Source organism: Ambystoma mexicanum, chromosome 3q (genome assembly GCF_040938575.1).
Source record: "Ambystoma mexicanum isolate Mex_15411 chromosome 3q, UKY_AmexF1_1, whole genome shotgun sequence".
NCBI classification, from domain to species: domain Eukaryota; kingdom Metazoa; phylum Chordata; class Amphibia; order Caudata; family Ambystomatidae; genus Ambystoma; species Ambystoma mexicanum.
In genome coordinates, this window is record NC_090926.1 from 391,622,894 (window position 1) to 391,635,831 (window position 12,938).

Below are 12,938 nucleotides of genomic sequence, written 5' to 3' on the forward strand. Positions count from 1 at the left end.
CCCATTTGCATTGTCAAACATGTTCACTGCAGAAAATGAGGATAGAACATCTGGCCCCCGCTCCTCCAAATATCAGCTAACTGCAGTCGTCTCGAGGTTAAGTGCTTGCGTTACAGCGTTGGGGGCATGGGTTTAAGTCCTGCTTTCGGCACATAAACGGAATAGTTGCGTAATCTCCTTGTACAGTTGTGGGTACCCACACTCCTTCTAAAAGGTTCAGTGGTTATGAAAAGAGGTCCTTGGAAAAGGGAGGGTGGAAGAAAGCAGAGAGGCAGGACTGAGGAAGCGCAGGGTAAATAAAGGAGGAGGTGGGGCAGGCTAAAGGGAGTGGTAGGGCTGGATGAATGGGTCCCTGTGGAGAGGGGGCGGGTCTGGGTGAGTGGGGGTAGGACTAGAAGGATATGGTGCAGGTTCCCTGGTAAAAGGAGGGTTGAAGAAATCAGAGGTGGGACTGTGGTGGTGAGAAAGTGTGGCAGTTGGGGTCCATTCCACACCCTCTCCGCTGGGCCTCCTTTCCCCACATTAGGACCCTCCTTTACACACCCATTCCTCCACAATTCTGGGCCCTCTTCCCCCCATGACACCGTTTCCAGGGCCGACTTATTCGCTATCTCCCCAGGGCCCACTTTATGCCCTCTAGACCTACCCCCTCCTCCTCTTCTCCACAGGGACCCATTCATCCAGCCCTACCTCCCCCTACTTTATTTACCGGTCACTTCCTCGCCTCCACATCCCGCTTCTCTGCTTTCTTCCACCCTCCCTTTACCAGGGAACTCATTACATTACATAGCCACTGAACCTTTTAGGAGTGTGGGTACCCACCACTGTACAAGGAGATTACCCAACTATTCTGTTTATTTGCCGAAAGCAGTACTCGAACCCAGGCCCCCCCAGCGCTGTAACGCAAGCACTTAACCTCTAGGCCACTGCAGTTAGCTGGTATTTGGTGGAGCGGGGGAGAGGGGACAGATGTTCTATCCTCCTTGGTTTCAGTGAACATGTTTCACAATACAAATGGGTATGCTCACAGGGGCATGCAGGAGAAAGATATATACACCCAAAAGCAACCATTGGAAGCATGGCAATCAGTGGCTCGAGCTGTAAATCCTTCGTCTTGCAATGCTGGAGACCTGAGTTCTAATCCAATGTCCGGTATCTCTTGGGCATTTTTTTTTTCATTTAAAAAAATGTTTTTTATTGAAACTTGGGATGCATTGCCCTACCCGATCAGCCAACAGCTAACGCCCCTTCAATACATGTGTTCCCACTAACAGTTGTGCCTTTGTATTCTGCACTCTGGCCTTAGTAACACCCATACACAAGCTTGTCTCTCTGGCCCCAACTGACTGGAAAAAACGAGGGGAAAAGGTGTAATCTGGGGGTCATGGCTGATTCCATAATTGCACTGGGACTCAAACAGCACACCTTCTCGAGGTGCTGTGAGGTGACCACCGGCCCCTGCATAGCAAGCAAACCTGTATCAGCATCTCACCAGCAACTGAATGTGTCGCCTGCAAGGTACACATAGGAGGCTGCAGTAGGTGCATTAACCCATTGGGCTGTCGACCCTCCTTCCTCTGAGGGCAGGAAACTGCATTTCCATGTTGACTTACTTTGGCACATTAGATCTATCTTTCACCCCAATTCAAAGGATGTTTTGCTTCACGGAGAGATGATAATCATTGTGAGGTGTGAGCCACTAATAGCTAAGCAGGTCAGTTAAATCTTTGACCTTGTCATTGGGGTGTATTGTTATGCGCAGGGCAGCAGTCTTATGCCCTCTGCTACTGTACGCTTTCGTATTGGTGCTTGTTCATGATTCTAAAATGTAAACAGTCTGCTCTCAAAAGTGAAAGATTTGAAAGACTCTTGCTGTAACAAGCCTTTCCCACTCTTTGCCCTGGCGGTGAGAGAGCTGCTTTCTGCCTTTAACTTCCCCAATTGTGGAGTGGCTGGCTCCACCACTGACAACCAGTGCCTAATCCTGGAGGAAAACGGACAGAGGTCTGCGCCCTGCATCCTCCATGCGTCCCTAACGCTCCCAAACGCGACCACAGCCCATACGGGCACAGCCCTATGTCCTATGCAGCACCTCTGGTGAAGCCACCCACACAACTTAGGGTTAGGATCTGTGCTCTTCCACGTAGGCCTGGCCACCTAGGCCCCAGAAAGTGTCACAGCCTGCTTTATAAACCTTAGTGACGCTGGCCTAGGTGAAGATGATGTTGATGGAATACTGATGCCTTTTGCCTCCCAGAAGCCACCTGGGAGCATAGTAAAATGAAGGGGTGTTCCTGCTCTGCTGCCCTGTGTTTGCCCTCTGCCTAAGTGACATTCATTCTGGGCTCTCCAGGCAAATGTATCCATCTGGGAGAGAGCTAGGAATAGGACGTCTCTTTCTGCAGGCACAGTGGGGAAGACTCAGAGAGCTACATGCCTGAGACATCTTTCCTTGTCCCTCGCTCATTGTTCTGTTCCCTAACTTCGAACTCTCTGCCAGGCCAGGCCCTGTTTCTTTTACTGCCAACCCCCCTGACCCCTCGTCTTTCACCTACTTCCCGCTCTATTATGCCTTCTCCTTTTTTACTCTCTTCTATGGCCCTTTGAAAAGGAATGCAGGCCTAGCTAAGCCTCGTGAAGGAAATCTACCAACAAAAGATGCATGGGAGGTGCTGTGAGACGAGTAAGAAGGGATGAAGGGGTGATGGGTTGTTGAGTTGGGAAGCACCAGAGGCGTAGCCAGGATTTTCTAGCAAATGGGGTCTGAAGCTAATGTAGTTGGGCCCACTGCAATGACAAAAATCTCTTTAAATGCCCACACAGAGCTGCTGAGTGGGCATTTACAGATTTTGGGTGGGCCTTTCCCCTCAGGCCCTACCCTGCCTACGCCTCTGCACTCTCACCCCCAGGGCAAAGAGTAGGAAAGGCTTGCTACAGCAAGAGTCTTTCAAATCTTTCACTTTTGGGAGCAGAGTGTTTACATTTAAAAATCATGAACAAGCAGCATTAAGAAACCATGCAGTAGCAGAGGACGGAGGACTGCCCTGCGCATGTCAATACACCCCAATGACAAAAGCAAAGATTTAACTGACCTGCTTAGCTATTAGCGGCTCACACCTCACAATGATTATCATCTCTCTGTGAAGCAAAACATCCTCTGACTTGGGGTGAAACAGAGATCTAATGTGCCAATGGAAGGCAACATGGAAATTTAGTTTCCTGCTCTCAGAGGAAGGAGGGTCGACAGCTCAATGGGTTAATGCACCTACTGCAGCCTCCTATGTGTAGCCTGCAGGCGACACATTCAGTTGCCGGTGAGATGCTGATACAGGTTTGCTTGCTATGCAGGGGCCGGTGGTCACATCACAGCACCTCGAGAAGGTGTCCTGTTTGAGTCCTAGTGCAATTATGGTATCAACCATGACCCGTAGATTACACCTTTTACACCCGTTTTTTCCAGTCAGTTGGGGCCAGAGAGACAAGCTTGTGTATGGGTGTTACCAAGGCCAGAGTGCCGAAAACAGAGGCACAATTGTTAGTGGGAACGCAGGTATTGAAGGGGCATTAGCTGTTGGCTGATCGCGCAGGGCAATCCATCCCCATTTTCAATAAAAACATTTTTTTTTTAAATTAAAAAAATTACCCAAGAGACACCGGACATTGGATTAGAACTCAAGTCTCCAACATTGCAAGACAAAGCACTTACCACTTGAGCCACTGGTGGCTGTGCTGCTGAGAGCTGCATTTGGGCGTACATATCTTTCTTATGCATGCCCCTGTGAGCATGCCCATGTGAGCATGCCCATTTGCATTGTCAAACATGTTCACTGCAGAAAATGAGGATAGAACATCTGGCCCCCGCTACTCCAAATATCAGCTAACTGCAGTCGCCTCGAGGTTAAGTGCTTGCGTTACAGCGTTGGGGGCATGGGTTTAAGTCCTGCTTTCGGCACATAAACGGAATAGTTGCGTAATCTCCTTGTACAGTTGTGGGTACCCACACTCCTTCTAAAAGGTTCAGTGGTTATGAAAAGAGGTCCTTGGAAAAGGGAGGGTGGAAGAAAGCAGAGAGGCAGGACTGAGGAAGCGCAGGGTAAATAAAGGAGGAGGTGGGGCAGGCTAAAGGGAGTGGTAGGGCTGGATGAATGGGTCCCTGTGGAGAGGGGGCGGGTCTGGATGAGTGGGGGTAGGACTAGAAGGATATGGTGCAGGTTCCCTGGTAAAAGGAGGGTTGAAGAAATCAGAGGTGGGACTGTGGTGGTGAGAAAGTGTGGCAGTTGGGGTCCATTCCACACCCTCTCCGCTGGGCCTCCTTTCCCCACATTTGGACCCTCCTTTACACACCCATTCCTCCACAATTCTGGGCCCTCTTCCCCCCATGACACCGTTCCCAGGGCCGACTTATTCGCTGTCTCCCCAGGGCCCACTTTATGCCCTCTAGACCTACCCCCTCCTCCTCTTCTCCACAGGGACCCATTCATCCAGCCCTACCTCCCCCTACTTTATTTACCGGTCACTTCCTCGCCTCCACATCCCGCTTCTCTGCTTTCTTCCACCCTCCCTTTACCAGGGAACTCATTACATTACATAGCCACTGAACCTTTTAGGAGTGTGGGTACCCACCACTGTACAAGGAGATTACCCAACTATTCTGTTTATGTGCCGAAAGCAGTACTCGAACCCAGGCCCCCCCCAGCGCTGTAACGCAAGCACTTAACCTCTAGGCCACTGCAGTTAGCTGGTATTTGGTGGAGCGGGGGAGAGGGGACAGATGTTCTATCCTCCTTGGTTTCAGTGAACATGTTTCACAATGCAAATGGGTATGCTCACAGGGGCATGCAGGAAAAAGATATATATGCCCAAAAGCGACCGTCGAAAGCATGGCAATCAGTGGCTTGAGCTGTAAATCCTTGGTCTTGCAATGCTGGAGACCTGAGTTCTAATCCAATGTCCGGTATCTCTTGGGCATTTTTTTTTTCATTTAAAAAAAATGTTTTTATTGAAAATTGGGATGCATTGCCCTACCCGATCAGCCAACAGCTAACGCCCCTTCAATACATGTGTTCCCACTAACAGTTGTGCCTTTGTATTCTGCACTCTGGCCTTAGTAACACCCATACACAAGCTTGTATCTCTGGCCCCAACTGACTGGAAAAAACGAGGGGAAAAGGTGTAATCTGGGGATCATGGCTGATTCCATAATTGCACTGGGACTCAAACAGCACACCTTCTCGAGGTGCTGTGAGGTGACCACCGGCCCCTGCATAGCAAGCAAACCTGTATCAGCATCTCACCAGCAACTGAATGTGTCACCTGCAAGGTACACATAGGAGGCTGCAGTAGGTGCATTAACCCATTGGGCTGTCGACCCTCCTTCCTCTGAGAGCAGGAAACTGCATTTCCATGTTGACTTACTTTGGCACATTAGATCTATCTTTCACCCCAATTCAGAGGATGTTTTGCTTCACGGAGAGATGATAATCATTGTGAGGTGTGAGCCACTAATAGCTAAGCAGGTCAGTTAAATCTTTGACCTTGTCATTGGGGTGTATTGTTATGCGCAGGGCAGCAGTCTTATGCCCTCTGCTACTGTACGCTTTCGTATTGGTGCTTGTTTATGATTCTAAAATGTAAACAGTCTGCTCTCAAAAGTGAAAGATTTGAAAGACTCTTGCTGTAACAAGCCTTTCCCACTCTTTGCCCTGGCGGTGAGAGAGCTGCTTTCTGCCTTTAACTTCCCCAATTGTGGAGTGGCTGGCTCCACCACTGACAGCCAGAGCCTAATCCTGGAGGAAAACGGACAGAGGTCTGCGCCCTGCATCCTCCATGCGTCCCTAACGCTCCCAAACGCGACCACAGCCCATACGGGCACAGCCCTATGTCCTATGCAGCCCCTCTGGTGAAGCCACCCACACAACTTAGGGTTAGGATCTGTGTTCTTCCACGTAGGCCTGGCCACCTAGGCCCCAGAAAGTGTCACAGCCTGCTTTATAAACCTTAGTGACGGTGGCCTAGGTGAAGATGATGTTGATGGAATACTGATGCCTTTTGCCTCCCAGAAGCCACCTGGGAGCATAGTAAAATGAAGGGGTGTTCCTGCTCTGCTGCCCTGTGTTTGCCCTCTGCCTAAGTGACATTCATTCTGGGCTCTCCAGGCAAATGTATCCATCTGGGAGAGAGCTAGGAATAGGAGGTCTCTTTCTGCAGGCACAGTGGGGAAGACTCAGAGAGCTACATGCCTGAGACATCTTTCCTTGTCCCTCGCTCATTGTTCTGTTCCCTAACTTCGAACTCTCTGCCAGGCCAGGCCCTGTTTCTTTTACTGCCAACCCCCCTGACCCCTCGTCTTTCACCTACTTCCCGCTCTATTATGCCTTCTCCTTTTTTACTCTCTTCTATGGCCCTTTGAAAAGGAATGCAGGCCTAGCTAAGCCTCGTGAAGGAAATCTACCAACAAAAGATGCATGGGAGGTGCTGTGAGACGAGTAAGAAGGGATGAAGGGGTGATGGGTTGTTGAGCTGGGAAGCACCAGAGGCGTAGCCAGGATTTTCTAGCAAATGGGGTCTGAAGCTAATGTAGTTGGGCCCACTGCAATGACAAAAATCTCTTTAAATGCCCACACAGAGCTGCTGAGTGGGCATTTACAGATTTTGGGTGGGCCTTTCCCCTCAGGCCCTACCCTGCCTACGCCTCTGCACTCTCACCCCCAGGGCAAAGAGTAGGAAAGGCTTGCTACAGCAAGAGTCTTTCAAATCTTTCACTTTTGGGAGCAGAGTGTTTACATTTAAAAATCATGAACAAGCAGCATTAAGAAACCATACAGTAGCAGAGGACAGAGGACTGCCCTGCGCATGTCAATACACCCCAATGACAAAAGCAAAGATTTAACTGACCTGCTTAGCTATTAGCGGCTCACACCTCACAATGATTATCATCTCTCTGTGAAGCAAAACATCCTCTGACTTGGGGTGAAACAGAGATCTAATGTGCCAATGGAAAGCAACATGGAAATTTAGTTTCCTGCTCTCAGAGGAAGGAGGGTCGACAGCTCAATGGGTTAATGCACCTACTGCAGCCTCCTATGTGTAGCCTGCAGGCGACACATTCAGTTGCCGGTGAGATGCTGATACAGGTTTGCTTGCTATGCAGGGGCCGGTGGTCACATCACAGCACCTCGAGAAGGTGTCCTGTTTGAGTCCTAGTGCAATTATGGTATCAACCATGACCCGTAGATTACACCTTTTACACCCATTTTTTCCAGTCAGTTGGGGCCAGAGAGACAAGCTTGTGTATGGGTGTTACCAAGGCCAGAGTGCCGAAAACAGAGGCACAATTGTTAGTGGGAACGCAGGTATTGAAGGGGCATTAGCTGTTGGCTGATCGCGCAGGGCAATCCATCCCCATTTTCGATAAAAACAATTTTTTTTTAAATTAAAAAAATTACCCAAGAGACACCGGACATTGGATTAGAACTCAGGTCTCCAACATTGCAAGACAAAGCACTTACCACTTGAGCCACTGGTGGCTGTGCTTCTGAGAGCTGCATTTGGGCGTACATATCTTTCTTCTGCATGCCCCTGTGAGCATGCCCATGTGAGCATGCCCATTTGCATTGTCAAACATGTTCACTGCAGAAAATGAGGATAGAACATCTGGCCCCCGCTCCTCCAAATATCAGCTAACTGCAGTCGTCTCGAGGTTAAGTGCTTGCGTTACAGCGTTGGGGGCATGGGTTTAAGTCCTGCTTTCGGCACATAAACGGAATAGTTGCGTAATCTCCTTGTACAGTTGTGGGTACCCACACTCCTTCTAAAAGGTTCAGTGGTTATGAAAAGAGGTCCTTGGAAAAGGGAGGGTGGAAGAAAGCAGAGAGGCAGGACTGAGGAAGAAAGCAGAGAGGCAGGACTGAGGAAGCGCAGGGTAAATAAAGGAGGAGGTGGGGCAGGCTAAAGGGAGTGGTAGGGCTGGATGAATGGGTCCCTGTGGAGAGGGGGCGGGTCTGGGTGAGTGGGGGTAGGACTAGAAGGATATGGTGCAGGTTCCCTGGTAAAAGGAGGGTTGAAGAAATCAGAGGTGGGACTGTGGTGGTGAGAAAGTGTGGCAGTTGGGGTACATTCCACACCCTCTCCGCTGGGCCTCCTTTCCCCACATTAGGACCCTCCTTTACACACCCATTCCTCCACAATTCTGGGCCCTCTTCCCCCCATGACACCGTTCCCAGGGCCGACTTATTCGCTGTCTCCCCAGGGCCCACTTTATGCCCTCTAGACCTACCCCCTCCTCCTCTTCTCCACAGGGACCCATTCATCCAGCCCTACCTCCCCCTACTTTATTTACCGGTCACTTCCTCGCCTCCACATCCCGCTTCTCTGCTTTCTTCCACCCTCCCTTTACCAGGGAACTCATTACATTACATAGCCACTGAACCTTTTAGGAGTGTGGGTACCCACCACTGTACAAGGAGATTACCCAACTATTCTGTTTATGTGCCGAAAGCAGTACTCGAACCCAGGCCCCCCCAGCGCTGTAACGCAAGCACTTAACCTCTAGGCCACTGCAGTTAGCTGGTATTTGGTGGAGCGGGGGAGAGGGGACAGATGTTCTATCCTCCTTGGTTTCAGTGAACATGTTTCACAATGCAAATGGGTATGCTCACAGGGGCATGCAGGAAAAAGATATATATGCCCAAAAGCGACCCTCGAAAGCATGGCAATCAGTGGCTTGAGCTGTAAATCCTTGGTCTTGCAATGCTGGAGACCTGAGTTCTAATCCAATGTCCGGTATCTCTTGGGCATTTTTTTTTTCATTTAAAAAAAATGTTTTTATTGAAAATTGGGATGCATTGCCCTACCCGATCAGCCAACAGCTAACGCCCCTTCAATACATGTGTTCCCACTAACAGTTGTGCCTTTGTATTCTGCACTCTGGCCTTAGTAACACCCATACACAAGCTTGTATCTCTGGCCCCAACTGACTGGAAAAAACGAGGGGAAAAGGTGTAATCTGGGGGTCATGGCTGATTCCATAATTGCACTGGGACTCAAACAGCACACCTTCTCGAGGTGCTGTGAGGTGACCACCGGCCCCTGCATAGCAAGCAAACCTGTATCAGCATCTCACCAGCAACTGAATGTGTCGCCTGCAAGGTACACATAGGAGGCTGCAGTAGGTGCATTAACCCATTGGGCTGTCGACCCTCCTTCCTCTGAGAGCAGGAAACTGCATTTCCATGTTGACTTACTTTGGCACATTAGATCTATCTTTCACCCCAATTCAGAGGATGTTTTGCTTCACGGAGAGATGATAATCATTGTGAGGTGTGAGCCACTAATAGCTAAGCAGGTCAGTTAAATCTTTGACCTTGTCATTGGGGTGTATTGTTATGCGCAGGGCAGCAGTCTTATGCCCTCTGCTACTGTACGCTTTCGTATTGGTGCTTGTTTATGATTCTAAAATGTAAACAGTCTGCTCTCAAAAGTGAAAGATTTGAAAGACTCTTGCTGTAACAAGCCTTTCCCACTCTTTGCCCTGGCGGTGAGAGAGCTGCTTTCTGCCTTTAACTTCCCCAATTGTGGAGTGGCTGGCTCCACCACTGACAACCAGAGCCTAATCCTGGAGGAAAACGGACAGAGGTCTGCGCCCTGCATCCTCCATGCGTCCCTAACGCTCCCAAACGCGACCACAGCCCATACGGGCACAGCCCTATGTCCTATGCAGCCCCTCTGGTGAAGCCACCCACACAACTTAGGGTTAGGATCTGTGCTCTTCCACGTAGGCCTGGCCACCTAGGCCCCAGAAAGTGTCACAGCCTGCTTTATAAACCTTAGTGACGGTGGCCTAGGTGAAGATGATGTTGATGGAATACTGATGCCTTTTGCCTCCCAGAAGCCACCTGGGAGCATAGTAAAATGAAGGGGTGTTCCTGCTCTGCTGCCCTGTGTTTGCCCTCTGCCTAAGTGACATTCATTCTGGGCTCTCCAGGCAAATGTATCCATCTGGGAGAGAGCTAGGAATAGGACGTCTCTTTCTGCAGGCACAGTGGGGAAGACTCAGAGAGCTACATGCCTGAGACACTTTCCTTGTCCCTCGCTCATTGTTCTGTTCCCTAACTTCTAACTCTCTGCCAGGCCAGGCCCTGTTTCTTTTACTGCCAACCCCCCTGACCCCTCGTCTTTCACCTACTTCCCGCTCTATTATGCCTTCTCCTTTTTTACTCTCTTCTATGGCACTTTGAAAAGGAATGCAGGCCTAGCTAAGCCTTGTGAAGGAAATCTACCAACAAAAGATGCATGGGAGGTGCTGTGAGACGAGTAAGAAGGGATGAAGGGGTGATGGGTTGTTGAGCTGGGAAGCACCAGAGGCGTAGCCAGGATTTTCTAGCAAATGGGGTCTGAAGCTAATGTAGTTGGGCCCACTGCAATGACAAAAATCTCTTTAAATGCCCACACAGAGCTGCTGATTGGGCATTTACAGATTTTGGGTGGGCCTTTCCCCTCAGGCCCTACCCTGCCTACGCCTCTGCACTCTCACCCCCAGGGCAAAGAGTAGGAAAGGCTTGCTACAGCAAGAGTCTTTCAAATCTTTCACTTTTGGGAGCAGAGTGTTTACATTTAAAAATCATGAACAAGCAGCATTAAGAAACCATACAGTAGCAGAGGACAGAGGACTGCCCTGCGCATGTCAATACACCCCAATGACAAAAGCAAAGATTTAACTGACCTGCTTAGCTATTAGCGGCTCACACCTCACAATGATTATCATCTCTCTGTGAAGCAAAACATCCTCTGACTTGGGGTGAAACAGAGATCTAATGTGCCAATGGAAAGCAACATGGAAATTTAGTTTCCTGCTCTCAGAGGAAGGAGGGTCGACAGCTCAATGGGTTAATGCACCTACTGCAGCCTCCTATGTGTAGCCTGCAGACGACACATTCAGTTGCCGGTGAGATGCTGATACAGGTTTGCTTGCTATGCAGGGGCCGGTGGTCACATCACAGCACCTCGAGAAGGTGTCCTGTTTGAGTTGACCCGTAGATTACACCTTTTACACCCGTTTTTTCCAGTCAGTTGGGGCCAGAGAGACAAGCTTGTGTATGGGTGTTACCAAGGCCAGAGTGCCGAAAACAGAGGCACAATTGTTAGTGGGAACGCAGGTATTGAAGGGGCATTAGCTGTTGGCTGATCGCGCAGGGCAATCCATCCCCATTTTCGATAAAAACATTTTTTTTTTAATTAAAAAAATTACCCAAGAGACACCGGACATTGGATTAGAACTCAGGTCTCCAACATTGCAAGACAAAGCACTTACCACTTGAGCCACTGGTGGCTGTGCTTCTGAGAGCTGCATTTGGGCGTACATATCTTTCTTATGCATGCCCCTGTGAGCATGCCCATGTGAGCATGCCCATTTGCATTGTCAAACATGTTCACTGCAGAAAATGAGGATAGAACATCTGGCCCCCGCTCCTCCAAATATCAGCTAACTGCAGTCGTCTCGAGGTTAAGTGCTTGCGTTACAGCGTTGGGGGCATGGGTTTAAGTCCTGCTTTCGGCACATAAACGGAATAGTTGCGTAATCTCCTTGTACAGTTGTGGGTACCCACACTCCTTCTAAAAGGTTCAGTGGTTATGAAAAGAGGTCCTTGGAAAAGGGAGGGTGGATGAAAGCAGAGAGGCAGGACTGAGGAAGCGCAGGGTAAATAAAGGAGGAGGTGGGGCAGGCTAAAGGGAGTGGTAGGGCTGGATGAATGGGTCCCTGTGGAGAGGGGGGCGGGTCTGGGTGAGTGGGGGTAGGACTAGAAGGATATGGTGCAGGTTCCCTGGTAAAAGGAGGGTTGAAGAAATCAGAGGTGGGGCTGTGGTGGTGAGAAAGTGTGGCAGTTGGGGTCCATTCCACACCCTCTCTGCTGGGCCTCCTTTCCCCACATTAGGACCCTCCTTTACACACCCATTCCTCCACAATTCTGGGCCCTCTTCCCCCCATGACACCGTTTCCAGGGCCGACTTATTCGCTATCTCCCCAGGGCCCACTTTATGCCCTCTAGACCTACCCCCTCCTCCTCTTCTCCACAGGGACCCATTCATCAAGCCCTACCTCCCCCTACTTTATTTACCGGTCACTTCCTCGCCTCCACATCCCGCTTCTCTGCTTTCTTCCACCCTCCCTTTACCAGGGAACTCATTACATTACATAGCCACTGAACCTTTTAGGAGTGTGGGTACCCACCACTGTACAAGGAGATTACCCAACTATTCTGTTTATTTGCCGAAAGCAGTACTCGAACCCAGGCCCCCCCAGCGCTGTAACGCAAGCACTTAACCTCTAGGCCACTGCAGTTAGCTGGTATTTGGTGGAGCGGGGGAGAGGGGACAGATGTTCTATCCTCCTTGGTTTCAGTGAACATGTTTCACAATACAAATGGGTATGCTCACAGGGGCATGCAGGAGAAAGATATATACACCCAAAAGCAACCATTGGAAGCATGGCAATCAGTGGCTCGAGCTGTAAATCCTTTGTCTTGCAATGCTGGAGACCTGAGTTCTAATCCAATGTCCGGTATCTCTTGGGCATTTTTTTTTTCATTTAAAAAATTTTTTTTTATTGAAACTTGGGATGCATTGCCCTACCCGATCAGCCAACAGCTAACGCCCCTTCAATACATGTGTTCCCACTAACAGTTGTGCCTTTGTATTCTGCACTCTGGCCTTAGTAACACCCATACACAAGCTTGTCTCTCTGGCCCCAACTGACTGGAAAAAACGAGGGGAAAAGGTGTAATCTGGGGGTCATGGCTGATTCCATAATTGCACTGGGACTCAAACAGCACACCTTCTCGAGGTGCTGTGAGGTGACCACCGGCCCCTGCATAGCAAGCAAACCTGTATCAGCATCTCACCAGCAACTGAATGTGTCGCCTGCAAGGTACACATAGGAGGCT